Genomic DNA, 10,812 nt, shown 5'->3' with positions numbered 1-10,812 from the left:
GTCATCATAATCATCATCGTCAGCATGGCATGTCACACTTAGCCTACCTGCTCCACCACTGAGTTTTTATCATGTAGCCTCAACTAGGCTCCACCACCTGCTCACTGTCCCTCTGCTCTGTATGCTTGCTTACATCCTCGTTCAAACTCAACGAACTTCAACATGTTGCTGACATATGCTAGCCTACTTGCAATATTGTATTTTTGAAACTTCTACATTGGTGTTACTTTTGCACTATTGTCACTACCGGCACCCGCCACAATTTCGTGTAGGCAACTTCGATTAACTTCTGATGGCTCACAAAATCCTGACTCTGAGCCAAAATGCGAGGGGTGTGGCCTGATGTGAGATGTTATTGGATCAGCGAGTGTCAATATGGAAATGTAACCAATGGGCCGCTGATTGTCCTTCCTTTGGGCCGATCGTTGGCCAAAATTATTTAATTATATATAGCCTATTCTATCGGCCCAAAAGGTGTGTCGGCCCACCGGGAAAATGCCCGGTATGCCAGATGGCCAGTCCGCCTACAGTATGTACGCCACCCTTCCAGATGTGCCCATTATAAATCACAAATTAACGTCAACTTGTGCGCAGCCGGATGGTTTTAGGTCTCCGCCTTGTAAACACCCCCTCATCAATATCATTAGCATATGTTTTAATGAAATCAATGGCCTAAAAGATGTAGCCTATGTAAAAATATATATTGAAAACATTGTATAGGCCTAGCCTATGCCATCTGATGTTAACTAGCCTATATGCGTCAGTTCGAATAGCTTAACTAATTATGTTTTTTCCAGCAAAGCTTTATGGAAAGAGATCGTATGCATCCATGTCCATTGTCCTCTGCTCGCTTTCATTCCTTTTGCTTGCAGTAATGTGAATAAGCAACATTTAGTATGTTTAGGCCTACTTTGCAGAAAAAAAAATTGGGTAGGTCTAGCTTATGAAGGAAAGACCTAGGCCTACAGCATAATCCTGTACGTTATGATAGAGTAGGCTACTGTACGTTTCCAATATGACCCAGGGTAATATGCTGATTTAGTCTACAAAACAGAGGACTAAATTAAGCTTGATATGTCATGTAGGCTTGTTTTTGCTGAAAAAGTAGCCTAGTTCGCCGGTCATTAGTCATTCATTCTGCATATATCTTTGCTATCGTTTTCTTTAAATAATGTCCAATGGCTTAAACATTGTCCTTTATTGTTTGCTTTAGGCCTACCTTTATATTTTAGCCTACATTATTCAACTCACGAACTGTCATCTGATCTTGGGCACTGCCAGTCAAAAAAAGCAAACAGGTGCGCTCTCTGCACCTCTTTACGCAACCCCGCCGCAACACTAAATATGAAGATGCCCTGCTTTCAGAGGATAACTTCCATCCCTTGGTTGTGTAGGCTATATATGATATAAAATATCTATAGCCTACATTGTATAGCTTAAATTCAAATATTACCTTTCTGTTACGAAGATGGGAATAGGTATGAACGCAAATTAGGATGTAGTGGAGGCTAAACGCAAGTAAACGCAGTTTATCCACCTTTCAGAAATAGAGTTTAGGCCTACCCACCTCTTATTAGAGTTTATCCACCTCTCAAAAGAGTTTATTCACTTTTAACATTCAAAACTGTATTATCCAATATTATCCTATATTCCCAATACTGTACATTAACCTCCACCATTATCAAACATGTTCTGAATGGCTTTTTTAAAAATCCGATACCGCATGGCGCAGTCCACCTCATCGAGATCACCAAATTCATAGTTCACCCACCTCTTATTTTACCACTACATCCCTGGCACTGTACTTCTCCTCTCCTAAACGAGGGCAATTGGACATGTTGTGGTCAATATTATATTGGTGAGAACACTAAATATACTAGATCACCTGTACGAATGTTTCAATCATTCTATCGTAGGTCTTGGTGTTTTTTTTAGATATTATGAAATAAGTAAGCTATACGTTTTTTCACTTTCTTAAGTGGGCTATAGTTCTCATTAGCAGTTTTATGCTAAACCATGAAACATTAAGCTGCGTCCAAAAACGTCTTTAAAAATCTTCTGATATTAATCATGCATATGGCAAAGAAAGACATGAGATCGTTGGTCTTGGAATTTTGATAGCACTTAGACCTCAGATTACTTGCAGTACCCCGGCATTACCACAAGGAAATGGTCGTACGTCAAGTTTGAACCTGACGTGGAGATAAGCACTTTTCCACGTCAAAGACGGCTTTTATAAATCTGAGCGTTGGCATGGATTTGTACGGATTTGAGCGTACGCACGGTCTAAGATCAAATCTGTGCGTAAGCACGCTTTATAAATGAGGCCCCTGGTCATGGTCCTCTAACTGGTACATACGGTAGATGTCAATTCTTGCTATAGTCATTGGCTACATTTTCCTTTGATACGGACAAACAGCAAAAATGTAAGTGATAATTGACATTGCAATATTCTGCATCCAGAATGCCACCCCCCCCCCCCCCGCGTGGGCTGTCCAGGTGAACGGCGTCATGTCAGACGCAGCTGGCCGCTAGCGTGGAGAGAGGGGTTGTCTGGTTGGTGTAGGTGTGGGGAGGTGAAGTTGACATTTCTGCCACCACCACCAACACCAACACCCCCACCCACCCGCACCACCAACACCATGCCGTAGACAGCACTGAGGCATTCACACGTGTCAGGGGCATGTGCACCATCGTCCCTCACACAGGGAGTGTGTGTGAGTGTGTGTTTGTGTGTGTGTGTTTGGTGTGTGTGTGTGTGTGTGTGTGTGTGTGTGTGTCTCTGTGTGTGTGTGTGTGTGTGTGTGTGTGTGTTTGGTGTGTGTGTGTCTGTGTGTGTGTGTGTGTGTGCATTTGCCGTGGGCTTGTTTGGGATATTCTGGGCTATGAACTTTGCTCATTTAAATGAAGTCATGACACAAATGAGGCTGACTAGGTTTGAATGGTCTGACCCCCCAGGCCATGTGCTGGTGCTGGGTGACATCTGTGTGTGTGTGTGTGTGTGTGTGTGTGTGTGTGCATTTATGCCATGTGTGTGTGTGTGTGTGTGTTTAGTTATGTCCATCTGTGTGTGTGTGTGTGTGTGTGTGTGTGTGTTTGTGCATGTGTCTGTGCACATATTCGCGTGTGTGTGTACTTATATCCCTGTGTGTGTGTGTGTGTGTGCATTTATGCCATGTGTGCGTGTGTGTGTGTGTTTAGTTATGTCCATCTGTGTGTGTGTGTGTGTGTGTGTGTGTGTGTGTGTGTGTGTTTGTGCATGTGTGTGTGTGCACGTATTCGTGTGTGTGTGTACTTATATCCCTGTGTGTGTGTGTGTGTGTGTGTGTGTGTGTGTGTGTGTGTGTGTGTGTGTGTGCCAATGTGTGCAGGCCTTATCCGTAATTCTAAGTCATGCCCTGATGGAGATAAATCAGCCATGTCATGTTGACTGTGTCACTCGGAGTGTGATCTCCAAGCTGACACTGACAGCCTTAAAAACAAAAACAAAATCCGACCAAGTCCCAACACGCTTTTCAAAGCGCATCAGTCAAGCCTGGCCCCCCCCCGAACCCTCGGCCCAAACAACACCTTCCCCGTGTGAGAGCGTAAAAGCGGGACTTCAGACTTGACCTTCCAAACTCCATCCTGCTGGAGAGCTGGAGGCGGTTCAGGCCTTCGCTCTGCATGAGCTGGCACATAAAGCAGGAGCTCGCCAGAGGAGTGCTCGTTTTAATAGCACTTTCACCTCTTCCTATTGGCTGTTTGTGTTGTCCGCAGGATTCCATTTGGTGGTTTACGAGTTTGAATTGGTTGTTTAGTGGTGTTTGCTGGAACTTTAATTTCAAATGGTAGAAATTGGTAGCCTGAATGTTTGAGTCAAACCCCAAAAGGCTTATTAATTTAGTGATTTAATGGGAGCTGTTTGAGCCCATTAAAATAGTTTTGATGACCTCCAAGCGATTCTATGAAAATCTCTTGGTTTGGTTTGGCTTTTCCAAACCTTCTCATTCAGATCTGCCACCCGTTTCCCAAGCATTTACCAACACTTTCACATATTCGTTTCCAAGTCTACATCTCATGGCTCATATAGGCAAACACAGACCGCAGCACTAGAACTGCTGATTCTTATACTGGCAGACGCCTACAGATTGAGTTATCCTCCAAGTGATGAAGAGAGAGAGAGAGAGAGGGGGAGAGAGAGAGAGAGAAATGTCAGTGAAGTAGTATGTTTGTACAATTGTATCAGTTTAAAGTATATGTATATGTTCTGTCTCTGTAATTATTGTTGTAATGTCTTACCTTTAATATGTACCAATTGCTTTGGCAATACAAGTTTTCATTTGTCATGCCAATAAAGCAACTTTTGAATTTGAGAGAGAGAGAGAGAGAGAGCAAGAGAGGGAGAGAGCAACAGAGAGAGAGAGAGAGAGAGAGAGAGAGAGAGAGAGAGAGAGAGAGAGAGAGAGTTCTGGAGCTGGAGCTGTGGCTTGTTTGTGGGCCAAGTGGTCTCACCCCAGCGTATTTGCCTTAGTGTAATTATCTCAGTAATTCGAGCCCAGCACCCCCAGCCTCGGGCAGCTCCAGAGTTTATGATCCTTTCTTTCCTCAACACTCTGCAATCAGCACAGCCTGCCCTGCATGCTCTGTCTCTGTCTACCTCACTCCTGATGGCTATGAACTCACTGTCTGCCTCATATGGTTGAATAGAATATAATCATATCTTCTATTTCCCCACTTTTGCATTTGCAAGGCCTGTGGTTGGTCAAGTCAGAATGACCTGGTAATGCGAAGTGTTGATTTTTTTACAGTGAAAAATGTCTGCGTTTCTGCTGGTGTTTGTCACTGTTTGTTGTATGGCGTGATCAGTGTATACGCGCAAGTGTGCTGCCAATGTTTACTTGCCTGAGCAAGTCTGACCTTCTGTCAGTCAATTCAGGCTGTCAATTAAATGTCACTCACTTATGCAATGTCAACAGTCGCCCCCGTCAGTTACGGGGAGGAACACAACACTCGCCCAAACTGACCCAACCAGTGGAGCCTCCATCACCCCTCACCGTCTACCCAGCCCAATCTCTCCTTCTCTCTCTCACTTTCAAATTCAAATTCAAATTCAAAAGTTGCTTTATTGGCATGACAAATGAAAACTTGTATTGCCAAAGCAATTGGTACATATTAAAGGTAAGACATAACAACAACAATTACAGAGACAAAACATATACACATACTTTATATGATACTGATATATACATTTGTATAAACTTACTACTTCACTGAGATTTGTGAACAATAGTACTTAGATTTACATCGGTTCATTGAATGTATGTATCTTTCTCTCTGTTTCTCTCTGTCTGCCTTTCTAATTCTCTCCATCCCAAATCCCTTGCATTTGCTTAAACAAGAATAAGACCTACACTGCCATCATACAAATTTTGAAAAGGTCCTGCAGTCCTGTGGATGTTACATTACATTACATTACATTACATTACATTTGGCTGACGCTTTTTTAACCAAAGCGACTAACAACATGGTAAACAGTAAGTGTTAGAACAATACTCACAATTTTAGGACAGTTTAAAAAAAAACATTAGAGTACAGTAAGAATAAGAATAAGAATAATGTTGTCGCTAAGTGGTTGGTCTTTCCTGATATGTTTTTGTTATAGCTCTTAGTAGATGCTTTTACTATTTTAAATTTAGAATTTAGCCAATGCTCATCTGCATTCAGCTCTCTCTCTCTCTTTCTTTCTCTCTCTCTCTCTCTGTCTTTCTTTCTCTTTCTCTCTCTTTCTTTCTTTACCTTTCTCTTTCCCTCTTTCATCCTAGGTGTGACCAGAGGTTTGAGGATAAATAAGACCATTACACAACGATTCCACTCATTCCATCCCCCTTCTCTCACTCTTTTTCTGTCCTTCTCTTATTCTCTCTCTCTCTCTCTTTCTTTAAATTCAAATTCAAAGGAGCTTTATTAGCATGACTGTTTGGATACAGTGTTGCCAAAGCCAGTGTTACAGATAACACAGTAGAATAACAAAAGAAAGAAAATAGACATACAGCAATGCGGGTATAACATGTGAACATAGAATAAATAATAGCATATGAGTGTGTGTGTTTGTGCGTGTGTAGGTCTGTGTACACATATATACATGTACACATACAGTACATACAGTACATATACATACATACATACATACACACACATCTGTGCACAGCAAGGCCCCCCCCCCCCCCTCCCCCAGTGAGTTTTGTGAAAAGAGAAGGGTGGAGAAGAAGCAACTTCACTGGTCCATCCCTGGACCCGTGACTCCATTTGTGTTCAAAATATATACTTAATATATAATACTATAATATATACTATAAAGAAATTACAAACTAAAGTATCTTTTGATAACCTCTATATTACACAGAATGTGGTTCTTTGACTTATTACTTACACCTGAAGATCTTTTTAAACTAAGGCTTAGACTCATAGGTTTGGAGCCTAATAAGATTTTGTCTTTTAATTTAGATTTTATTATGCTGGCGGCTAATCACACAATTTTAACGTAGTTTGAAAGGGACAGGATTCAAGAATAGGCTACTAAGACAGGCCCCTCTTCTGTCTGACTCACCTCATGTTACCCCGTATGCATTATGGCTTCTGACAGAAATTACGTTTTGTGCCAACATGTAGAAACACTAGGCCTACTACAGCCTTTAATTGGTGAATGGAGGTGCAAATTCCTTTCTTTGGTTATTGTCCACGATTCACATTAACTAGGCTATCACGTATTGTAAACGTCGCCACATTTGATCACGTTTTGCCTGCATGGATGCGCGATTGAGTGCGCATCTAAATAATATGCAAGATGCAACAATCATTTCTAAGAGGCCTATACACGGTAATTTCTGGCATTACTACTAGCATATGAATGCATTAAAGACGTGAAAGAAATGACACAGGCTTGCACAAATTCATCATTTAAAATGTAACGTTTCACTTTCGCTATCATTGCGAGAATAGGCTACAATATGGAAAACGTTCCCTTTCAGTCTGATCGGCTCCAAACATGTATGGGATTTCCTTAGCCTGTGCTACACCTTTCCAAGAAGTTTTGTGAAAATTGTTCCGGTAGCTTTTGCGATATTGTTGACAGCCCTACCTCACCGCAGTAGGGTGCAGTAAATGGAAGCTTTTGAGGAACAAAGCTGGTTGAGGAGGGGTTACGGCCTAGGGCAGCATCTTTAAGGGTCTTTGCAAAAGACCTCACACCTTGTTGATGGAGATGGTCGTACATGTCGCGGAGGCTGATGGTGGGGTTATGTGCCAGGTGTACATTGGGCAGTGTGGCACATCTCCTGCTGATTTCGGCGCTGATCCCGTTGATGACATGTGGGGTGGTGTCACGGCGTGGCAGCAACGTTGAAATCACAACGCGTGACGCGGGGAACGCCCTGCTTGCCTTTTCTGCCACTTCCATGAGAGCTTCAGTTCCGAGAGTATGGAGGTCATTTGTACCGGTGTGTATGATGATGCACTGTGGATTTCCAAGGGCATCCTTTCTCAGGAGTTGCTGGGCGTGTTCTGTGGTGCTGCAGGGCCTAACTGTCACCTTGTGCTTCGGGAAAGCCTTTGCAGGTCCAGGAACCGCTTGTTGGAGTCCATCAGGATTGCAATGTGCTGGCTCTTTTTTTCTTGATCTGGGCCCGGGTCTGGAGTTGGAGATGGTAAAGGTAGCGGGGGGGAGGGTTTGACAGAGCGGGGGAGGAGGGGAATTACCAGGCGGGTGCAGGGGAGGGGCCTGAAAGATATTTAATAGTTGATCTTGCAGTTCTTGTAGCTGTTTTGTAATGGCTCTCTCCCTGCTTGAATTGTCCTCTTTCATTTTGGCCATCTGTGCACGGAGGCTGTAGTTTTCCTCTTGCACGCTCTTAAGGGTTTCCCTGAGCTCAGTGATGGCGTTCATGTTCGCGCTCTTCAAATGCTAGATCTCCTCTCTTAGTTGTTGGACAGAGCTGCAGTCTCCTGTTTTTGTACGCATCAGTTCTTTAAACTCTGTATAATCCATTTCTAGTAAAGCTAGGCTTTCTGCTATTTGCCTGTTGTTTGGTAGTGATGGAGGTGTAGTAATATGTAGAGGGGGCTGTGGCTCAATTTCTTCCTCAGAGTCCAACGGTTTGGTAGCATCACTTTTGTTTTCTTTTTCCACTTTACATTTTAGAGACGGGAAAGCTTTCTCGAAGGATAACAGGTGTTCTTCACTCCCTTGTATGAGTACTGTGCCCTTAGTGTAGTAGGTAATGGTGAGTATTGGGTCATCAGTGTCCAGGTTTCTATCTTTACACACGGTTAGCCTTCCACCTCTTCCAATGCCCTCTTTTGAAACATGTTTACAATGTGACTCTAAAGCAAATTTCCAAGATGGTATCATTGTGGTATAAGATAAGGTTACTGATGGTCTTTCTGTTGTTGATTCTGGTAAAGTCTGCATAAAGTTCGTGTGGATTATCTTGTAACATTTTTTCCTTATATTTCTTCTTAGCTTTAGCAGACGTACAGCGGGCTGGGAATTCTATGTCTCTGCATTGAGTCAAAGATCCTTGATTACTAGCAAGATAGAGCAACGTAATTTGTTACTGTGGGAGCAAAACGGGACAGTTCCGGTCTGCATAAGTGGGAGTGTCACCTTACGTCACTAAATAAACTTTCTCTCTTAATAAGCAATAAGAACAGATAAACCTAATTGTGTTCACAGTATTATTGTCTATAATCATGTATGATACCAATGAATCATTCTTTAGGACATGATATGAATAATTTAATTAGTCATGTGAACCGAGCTAGCTAGCTAGCTAACGCTAGCTTAAAATGCTATACAAGTGGATGGGAGTAGCTATGGCAATACAGCTATGCGCTAACGAGTGACTAGTAGTTGAAGGACTAGTAGTTGAAGGACTTAAATTTAATATATTGTTGCAAATTCACTCATTTCAATGTCATTTCAAAGAAATTACACTTCTCCGTTTAAAGTTTTACCTTAGCTAAGAGGATAGCTAGCATGCTAACAACCAGACAGTAACTGGCAGCAGCATGGTCTGATATTAAGTTATTTTATCACAAATCCGAACGCTAAAAAATTATTATTATCCCAAACACTTACAGATTATGACAAAAATTTCCAAAAAACCCTCAACAAATCCAGAAAGACATAATGACCAATTTATTGGTAAAATTCCACAAGTCTCCATTGACATTAGTGCAGCGAGGGTTTACTCTGGTCTGCATAAAGGGGGATTTCCCCCCATCCCCCTTGCAATAATCGAACGCGGAAATTGTCGAACGTGTGCGCCTCTCGCTCCGCTTTAACCCTCTCTGATTGAGTGTTTATCGTTTCCATGGCAACAGTAACGGCTCTGTGACAGGAGCTCTTGTTTAGCTAGTTAGCAATTTTCTAGCGATTAGCAATTTAGCTAGCGGTTAGCGATTAGCTAGTAAATAGCTCGATAGGCAGACTAAAGAGTATGCGATTGATAAATGTCCAAAAACGTTCGATGGTTCGTCTCTTTCATCCACTCCTTACCTCCTGGTTTGATTTGAGGTAGGTACTCTCTGTAGTTAGTTAGGTTAGCTTCAGGTTTGATTCAGCTAATGATGATAGCCTACTGTAACTTAAACAGGCTCTGATGATGACTTCCCAGTGGCACTTCACCAAACGGTTAGAACTAGCGGTTTGTGATCAGAGTCTTGAGGTTTGTCCACTTGGATAAATTCGAAAAAATAAATAAATAAAAATATGAGAATAATACTTTTTAGGTCTTCATGTAGTTGCTGAGATAGTTTGTTTACCTAATCTGAGTCATCTTGGTACAAAATCCAAGGATTTTTAGGAGCTCATTATGCTCATGACTGAAGGCTTAGAATGGTCTTCTTTATCTGTCCATAATATAGCCTAAGTGACTTGAGCTTTGATGCAGTCATGCCCACGTTAAGGATGAGGATGAGCCAAGTCATCTTCTTGGCAGAGACTTCGCCTCCCCTTGTAAGACCTTGTTAAGTCTGAAAGTGTGTGTTATGGTGTGTGTCTGTATGTCTGTTTGTGTGTGTGTGTGTGTGTGTGTGTTTGTGTTTGTGTGTGTGTGTGTGTGTGTGTCCTCCAATAACACCACCATAAATCCCTCTCTTTCAGATTCGCTGGCCGATCTGACCACTCCATCCTCCAGCACAGCATCATTAGCTGATGGCTCTCACCCGATGTTCCTAATGTTATAACATGTTGACCTTGTCCAGGCCAAGTCTTCATCTGCGAGAGGCATGAATTTAAGGGCAAGCCCTGAGCTGCAAATCCAGTTTGAGAGAGAGAGAGAGAGAGAGAGAGAGAGATACATACACATACACATACACATACACATCACACACACAAACACACGCGCACACACACACACACACACACACAAACACACACACACAGTTGTCACATTTTCAAAACTCTAAATACAGTTAGCACAGCATCGGTCTTTTGTGGCCATACCATTCACACATTTCATGTCGTTTTCACATGATATGCAGTCAGTGAACACATTTCCACAATGCTTACATTTTCTTAACAGACAAGCTATACCTCCCAACAAAATTATGGATTGTTTTTGCAGTATTTACGAATGTTAACACACAACATCCCACAATAGCAAAAACAATATTCCAAACCTTAGATACGGTATAAAAACCTCTGCTTCTGCAATGACATCAGTTCAAAAACAATATATTTCAGCTGATAATAAACAAACAATTGAATAATTGACACACAATTGATTTATGTTGGGTAAATTGGGCCAACCACAGCTGATTCCAGTCTGG

At 42.1% G+C, this 10,812-nt stretch overlaps 1 long non-coding RNA gene across 1 annotated transcript; it reads right to left on the bottom strand.

Annotated features, from left to right (window-relative positions):
• Positions 1-6,191: 6,191 nt before the first annotated feature.
• Positions 6,192-6,414, bottom strand: LOC121720550. The gene is made up of 2 exons (XR_006034579.1): positions 6,371-6,414; positions 6,192-6,282 (listed from the first exon to the last, which is right to left on the bottom strand). It is a non-coding gene; the product is annotated as an uncharacterized LOC121720550 (long non-coding RNA).
• Positions 6,415-10,812: the final 4,398 nt, after the last annotated feature.

This window comes from Alosa sapidissima, chromosome 10 (genome assembly GCF_018492685.1).
Source record: "Alosa sapidissima isolate fAloSap1 chromosome 10, fAloSap1.pri, whole genome shotgun sequence".
Classification (NCBI taxonomy): Eukaryota; Metazoa; Chordata; class Actinopteri; order Clupeiformes; family Clupeidae; genus Alosa; species Alosa sapidissima.
The sequence above is the reverse complement of the archived record's forward strand: the minus strand, read 5'-3'. Positions and strand labels throughout refer to the sequence as shown.